Here is an 8,310-nt window from a genome sequence, read left to right on the forward strand (position 1 = left end):
AATGGTCTAGCCCACTGTTCACAGTAGCTCACACCTGTAATCTCAACACTTTGGGAGGCCAAGGCAGGTGCATCACGAGGTCAAGAGATCGAGACCAGCTGGGCCAAACTGGTCAAACCCCGTCTCTACTAAAAATACAAAAATTAGCCAGGCGTGGTGGCGGGAGCCCATAGTCCCAGCTACTTGAGAGACTGAGGCAGGAGAATTGCTTGAACCTGGGAGGTGGAGGTTGGGGTCAGCCGAGATTGTGCCACTACAAGAGCAAAACTCCGTCTCAAAAAAAAAAAAAGAAGATGTTATCTTTAGTTTTTCTTTTTTAAGATGGGGTCTTGCTGTGTTGCTCAGGCTGGAGTGCAGTGGTGTGATCCCAGCTCACTGCAACGTCCGGCTTCCTGGGCTCAAGCAATCCTCCCACATCAGCTTCCCAGATAGCTGGACACGCACACACGCACCACCAGGCCAGGCTAATTTCTTTTTTCTTTTCTTCTTCTTCTTTTTTTTTTTTTTTGGAGAGACAGGATTTTGCCATGTCGCTGGTCTCGAACTCCCAGGCTCAAGTGATCCTCCTTCTGCCTCAGCCTCCTAAAGTGCTAGGCTTACAGGCCAGAGCCACCATGCCTGGCCATCTTTAGTTTCTACAGGGGAACTGAACATCCCATCATTCTAGCTTCCTTGGATATTGTTTAGGCTACTGTTACCTTCTTGCTTATCAAGTGGCTTATTTATTTCTTGGGGCTAACTAGGTGACGGAAATTACCCTTGAAGAAACCGGAGATTTTAAAAAATTTCTATGCTTGGGAGGCCCGCAGGCCCCGAAGAGGGAGTCCCTGCTACACCTCACACCCACCCTCAAACCTCCTCTTGGCACAAATGTGCTAATTTCCTGATAATTGCACATACTTTTAGGACCATCACAGGATCGCAGGCACTGCGTCAGGCACACATGTCATCCTGTCGACTCAAATAAATCATGAAGCCATCAGAAAATGTTCAGAGCACTCCAGCCACATGCAGCAGAAAGCAAATGCTTTAGATGCTTTCCCTGAGGGCAGCACTCCCAGACAGGACCGCTGATGAGTGCTTGGTTCGGGACCACTTATTGGCCAGCCAGAGAGTTATGTTCCCTTAAAGGGGCTGCTGCCTTCGTGTGGGCACTGCAAAGGTTTCACAAATAACAAATGAGACAGTGGACTAAAACGGTCTAAAACATTACTGAAATATTTGAAAAGATGCCATGGAACGCCAATGACACATTTTCCTGGCTCTCTCCAATGCCCCAAGATGACTGCATCTGAATGCTCTTTCAAGACCTTCTTTTTATTTTTTTGACATGGAGTCTCACTCTGTCACCCAGGCTGGAGTGCAGTGGCATGATCTTGACTCACTGCAGCATCCCAGGTTCAAGCAATTCTAATTCTAAGCCTCTCGAGTAGCTGGGACTACAGGCTCCTGCCACCACGCCTGGCTAATTTTTGTATTTTTAGTAGAGACGGAATTTCACTTTGTTGGCCAGGCTTCTCTCAAACGCCTAACCTCCAGTGATCCGCCTGCCTCAGCCCTCCAAGGTGCCGGGATTACAGGCGTGAGCCACCACACCCAGCCTAAAAATAGAGAGTAACTGGAACATCAGTCACTGGAAGTCACTAGAACATCACTTCTGGTTGCATCCTCTTCAGAGGATGAGTCTCAGGGAAAACAGAAAGTTTGAGGTTTGGTCTGAGGGCAGGGGAATAAAAACACCTTTCTCGTTATTGTGTATGATGGCATTACATTTATGTAACAAATCTCTACCTACAAAGTTTTCCAGTGAGGCTTCGGAAACTAGAACGCTATGATGAGTGTTAAGCAAGACTGAGGCCGTTGGCGTGGCCTGAGATGGGGTAATGAAATGAGTCACCTTAAGACTGGGACAGCTTCAACAGAATTAAAAGGGACAGGAAAGATGAGTACTCTGAGAAACTGGTGGAGAAAGTCAGACCAATGTCAATTTAGAAGGCTAGTTTCTGATCTTCTATTTGAAATTTAATGGCAGGTTCTGGAGTGCAACAGAGGGTTGGCTGGCCTCCATCAATCACTAGGGACTTGAGTCAAAACTCCTGATGCATTTTATATGCTCCCATTTCTGAAAATACTTTCCTATTTAAAAGCCAGTGGAAGTACAAACTCTGATATTATTTACTGACAAAACAAACTGAAGAAAACATTCATGTTTTATGATTTACAAAAAGTTCTGGCCACTTTCATAAAAATTAGTTTAAAGGATTACCATGTAGAAAACAGGCTTCCTGTTAATAATTCCAATCATTTGGTTTATAAAGTATATTAAAATAAAATATAGCAGTTATGTGTTTGTTTGGGACAGGGTTTGTTTGAGTTGGGGTCTTGCTCTTATTTTGAGGCTGGAGTGCAGTGGCACGATCAAGGCTTACTGCAGCCCTGACTTCCTGGGCCCAAGCTATCCTCCAGCTTCAGCCTCCTGAGTAACTGGGACTACAGGTGAGCACCACCACACTGGGCTAATTTTCATACGTTTTGCAAAGATGGGGTTTCTTCAAGTTGCCCAGCCTGGTCTTGAATTCCTGAGCTCAAGGAACCCGCCTGCCTCGGCCTTGTAAAGTGCTGGAATTATGGGTGTGAGCCTCTGAGCCCTGCCCAATTGCTGTTTTTTAAATAAACAATGAACGCCAAACTTTAAAAAATCAATTTGAGGCTAGGTATGGTGGCTCACGCCTGTAATCCCAGCACTTTGGGAGGCCGAAGTGGGCAGAGGATCACTTGAGATCAGGAGTTCAAGACCAGTCTGGCCACCATAGTGAAATCCCATCTCCACTAAAAATACAAAAAAATTAGCTCGGCATGGTGGTGCACACCTGTAATCACAGCTACTTGGGAGGCTGAGACATGAGAATTGCTTCAACCTGGGAGGCAGAGGTTGCAGTGAGCCAAGATCACGCCACTGCACTCTAGCCTGAGCAACAGAGCGAGACTCTGTCCCCACCCTAACCACTCCCCCAAAAATTCACTCAAACTTACCAAATAAACTTCGAAGTTTTTTTTTTTTTTTTTTTTACTATATATTGGAAGAATTTAACAGTACAATAAATATATGCCTCTCAAAGCTTAAGTACAATTCATTAATAACTCTTAGCCTTTATATTTCATCACACAAAGACTGGAAAACACAGAGACACAGAAACACCACAGCCGTGCAGTGAGACACATGGACATTCAGACACTCCTTCCTGAAGACAGGGACCACCACCAAGACACATGTAACCACCCAGACACACCAATATATGTCCCCACAGAATCACCCAGACTTTGTCGCTAGGAAAAACAGGTGGACACACCCAAGCACCCTCAGGAGCGCCCTGGAGGTAGTAACAGACTATCCCACAGACACCCACAGTCCACACCCTCTGCACCCCTTTCCCCATCTTTTTCTTCTTAGGAATTACCACTGTCCACACAACGTGTACTTGACTTGCATCCCTCGTGTTTTTGTTTTGTTTTTTGTCCCCTACCGCATTAGCTTCAAGGGAACAAGGATATTTTCTCACTTCCGTTCACTGCAGCGCCTCGGGCACCATGTAGGTGATGAACATCAAGGCGTGTTCCAAATGAATTAACTGTTCTGTGTTCTGGCTTCTGTAAACCTGTTAGCTGCTGCTTCCACTTGGATGTATAAAAAGTACCCCATTTTCTTTCCCCTTTGCTCAGCCTTGGAATACTAATCCGCTGAGCTGGTGGCCATGTTAATAAAATCCTCCTGTTAGGCCGGGTGCGGTGGCTCATGCCTGTAATCCTAGCACTTTGGGAGGCCAAGGTGGGTGGATCACCTGAGGTCAGGAGTTCAAGACCAGCTTGGCCATCATGGTGAAACCCCATCTCAAAAAATAATAATAAAGGCCGGGCGCGGTGGCTCAAGCCTGTAATCCCAGCACTTTGGGAGGCCGAGGCGGGTGGATCACAAAGTCAAGAGATTGAGACCATCCAGGTCAACTTGTTGAAGCCCCGTCTCTACTAAAAAAAAATACAAAAAATTAGCTGGACATGGTGGCGCATGCCTGTAATCCCAGCTACTCCGGAGGCTGAGGCAGGAGAATTGCCTGAACCCAGGAGGCGGAGGTTGCGGTGAGCCGAGATCGCGCCATTGCACTCCAGCCTGGGTAGCAAGAGCAAAACTCCGTCTCAAAAAAAAAAAAAAAAAAAAAAAAGAATGAACTCCTCACTACCAGACTCCGGGAGCTCAGCTGGGACATCGCTGGTACCTCTTCCTCGCTCAGCTACCACGTCCTTTTTTTGCAGTCACCTCTGACGCCGCCATATTCACACCTTCTACTTGCCGTGGATGTTCCTTTGAACAATCAGGGTCCTTCCGGTCTGTCGTCAGGGTCCTTCCGGTCTGTCGTGTGCGCTCAAGGACATCCGCCGTTATAGGATGCAGGCACCTGAAGCTCAGACTGTCTCACCGCCATGGACACGCCACATCCGGGGTCCACCACGCCGGAAGGAGCGCTTCCGTCACTTCCGGTACCACTTCCGCAGTCTCTACTACTTAACGGTCGCCCACCTCCTCGCCTGAGTGCGCCTGTGCACTGCATCGACGGCAGAAATTCCCATGCCGAGGCCGGGCACGGTGGTTCATGCCTGTAATCCCAGCACTTTGGGAGGCTGAGGCGGGTGGATCACAAGGTCAAGAGATCGAGACCATCCTGATCAACATGGTGAAACCCCGTCTCTACTAAAAATACAAAAAATTAGCTGGGCATGGTGGTGCGTGCCTGTAATCCCAGCTACTCGGGAGGCTGAGGCAGAAGAATTGCCTGAACCCAGGAGGCGGAGGTTGCGGTGAGCCGAGATCGCGCCATTGCACTCCAGCCTGGGTAACAAGAGCGAAACTCCGTCTCGAAAAATAAATTAAAAAAATTAAAAACACAAAATTAGCTGGGCATAGTGGCACTCGCCTGTAATCTCAGCTACTCTGGAGGCTGAGGCTGGAGAATTGCTTGAACCCGGGAGGTGGAGGTTCCAGTGAGCTGAGATTGTGCCATTGCACTCCAGCCTAGGCAACAAGAGAGAAACTCGGTCTGAAAAAGAAAAAATGGGATGCCATTGCCTTGCTGCCTTGTGGGGGATGAGGAGTGGAGGATACAGATTTGGAACATGCAGGCAAGGTGCTTGCCTGGAAGCTGCTTGTGTTTTCATGAAGGCGTTAACCCTGGAGCTGGGCAGGAGAGGCAGGCGTCTACTAAAAATACAAAAATTGGTGGCTCACGCCTGTAATCCCAGCACTTTGGGAGGCCGAGGCGGGTGGATCATGAGGTCAAGAGATCAAGACCATCCTGGTCAACATGGCGAAACCCCGTCTCTACTAAAAATACAAACATCAGCTGGGCATGGTGGCGCGTGCCTGTAATCCCAGCTACACAGGAGGCTGAGGCAGGAGAATTGCCCGAACCCAGGAGGCGGAGGCGGTGAGCCGAGATCGCGCCATTGGAGATCCATAAAGACGTTTCCCAGCATGAAGACACAGAGCTGAGCTCGAGGTGGGAACTCTGATGCTGGAAATGGCCACAAGAAAGACCCCAGAAGACAAGATGCGGATACTCCTTGTCTGAAGACAAGATCACGATCATGATACCCCCAGGCAGGGGGATTCCGGGGAAGAGGTGTAGGGTCCATGTTTTATGTTTCAGAACCACAGTATTCCCAAGGATCTGATGGAAAGAACCTGGTAAACTCAAAGACAGATTCTGGAAGACCTCCCTTTTCTGTGTATGAGATGAAGTCAGGTATGGCCCTTGTGCCTATTTCAAAACTTCAGACTGTTTCAAACAAGGTCTGACAAGGCACAAGTCCTTGTCACTCAGCCCTGCATTCCTCCAGAGAAGAGTCCCAAGATGGTGGGGGAAAAGTTTTGTTTGGGTTTTTTTTTGAGACAGTCTTGCTCTGTTGCCCAAGTTGGAGTGTAGTGGTACAATCATGGTTCCTTCAGGTCTCAAGTGATCCTCCCGCCTCAGCTTCCCAAGTAGCTGGAACCACAGACGTGCACCACCACGCCTGGCTCACCTTTTTTTTTTTTTTTTTTTTTTTTTTCCGTAGAATTGAGGTCTCGCTATGTTGCCCAGACTGGTCTCGAACTCCTAACCTCAAGTGATCCTCTTGCCTCAGTCTCCCAAAATGTTGAGATTACAGGCATGAGTCACTGCGCCCAGCAAGGGAAAAGTCTTCTTGCAGACTTATATATCAAGTTTCAGGACAGTTTTGAATTCCTTCCTTTTTTTTTTTTTTTTTTTTTTTTTCCAGACAGGGTCTTGCTCTGTCGCCCAGGGTAGAGTGCAGTGCGTGATCACTGAAGCCAACGAGCTCGCCACAAGCGATCCTCCCGCCTCAGCTTCCCAAAGTGCTGGGATGATAGGCATGTGCCACCGCACCTGGTCTTGAGTTCCTTAACATACTCAAAGCATTTTTATTGTTTGTTAACTTTAAAATTTACATACAGCAAAATTTGCTATTTTAAGAGTAGCCTTATGAGTTTTCATAAATGCTTTTAAAAAACCACTACAATCATGAGAGAACACTTACACCCCTTTGTACTCAAACCCCCCACTTTTTCCTTTTTGTGGAGAATGGGGTCTCGCTATATTGCCCAGGCAGGTCTCAAACTCCTGGTTTCAAGCTATCCTCCCGCCTCTGCATCTCTAAGAGCTGGGATTACAGGCGTAAGCCACTGCGTCTGGCCCAAATCCCCCACTTCTAACCAGCGATGTGTTCGTTTATCTTTCCCTTTTCCATGTCTTATAAAAGGAATACCATAGAGCCTTAGGAGCCATTTTGTAAAATTTGATACCCTATTTGTAAAACTGAGTAATTATACCTACTTTCCAGTGTTCTAAATTTAAGTTACGACAATACCCAGTACAACTTAAGCACAGATTAAGCCTTCAAACTTGATTCCATCATCATGAGCTACATCAATGTACAAGACTCTGTGTTCCCTGTGCTTAACTTTCTTCAGCTAAGAGGGAATGATGGGTAAGGAGGTGTTAGAGATACAACTGACTGTGAAACCACATTAATGTACGGAGCGCTATGAAAACATATGTTAACATGGAAAGTAATGGAGATTACTGAATATTGTTTGCCCTTTAAGACAACTCTAAGGTGTTACATGTCTTTCCTCTTCCCTAGTCAATTCTGGAAGTTCAGAGGTTGAAATGATACCTGGGAAAACTTAAACAGGATTGTGGAACTTTCTGGCTCATTAAAACTAAAAGCTGGCCGGGCACGGTGGCTCAAGCCTGTAATCCCAGCACTTTGGGAGGCCGAGGCGGGTGGATCACGAGGTCTAGAGATCGAGACCATCCTGGTCAATGTGGTGAAACCCCGTCTCTACTAAAAATACAAAAAAAATCATCTGGGCGTGGTGGCACGTGCCTGTAATCCCAGCTACTCAGGAGGCTGAGGCAGGAGAATTGCCTGAACCCAGGAGGCGGAGGTTGCGGTGAGCCGAGATCGCGCCATTGCACTCCAGCCTGGGTAACAAGAGCGAAACTCCGTCTCAAAAAAAAAAAAAAAAACAAAAACCTAAAAGCTTCTGCCTCCTTGGTCCTATAAAACACGTGAAAATTTTTCTCAATTGGGGATGTCAAACATGTCTTCTTTGGTTCTGGGGCTCACCTGTAAACCACAGAAATGATCAAACATTCCCTTCTTCTTCCCAGTGTGACTGGCTGATGCTGCTTTACTGATTAGTTTTCAGCTCCACTTAACGTCTGCTTTGTAGATGAGAACTTCGGGGGTTCCCGGATAATTCTATTCATGACCTGAGATCATCCAATCTGGACCAAATCCTGGCTCCCTTGAACACTAACCAAAATCACAGAACATAAGACCAAATCTGACAGTAAATCCTTTTAAAACACCCTCTGACTGATACAAGCCACAGCCCTTTCTTGATCATGAGTTCAAATTTCAATTCAACACGGCGAATTTTCTTTGACTACCAGTGCGATTCTGGTGGTTTCTGGGTAGAGGGCATTAACAAAACCATTATTTATGCTTTTTAATTGTTTTTTTTTTTTTTTTTTTTTTTTTTTTTTTTTTTTTTTGAGACGGAGTTTTCGCTCTTGTTACCCAGGCTGGAGTGCAATGGCGCGATCTCGGCTCACCGCAACCTCCGCCTCCTGGGTTCAGGCAATTCTCCTGCCTCAGCCTCCTGAGTAGCTGGGATTACAGGCACGCGCCACCATGCCCAGCTAATTTTTTGTATTTTTTAGTAGAGACGGGGTTTCACCATGTTGACCA

This window comes from Saimiri boliviensis, chromosome 14 (genome assembly GCF_048565385.1).
Source record: "Saimiri boliviensis isolate mSaiBol1 chromosome 14, mSaiBol1.pri, whole genome shotgun sequence".
Lineage (NCBI taxonomy): Eukaryota > Metazoa > Chordata > Mammalia > Primates > Cebidae > Saimiri > Saimiri boliviensis.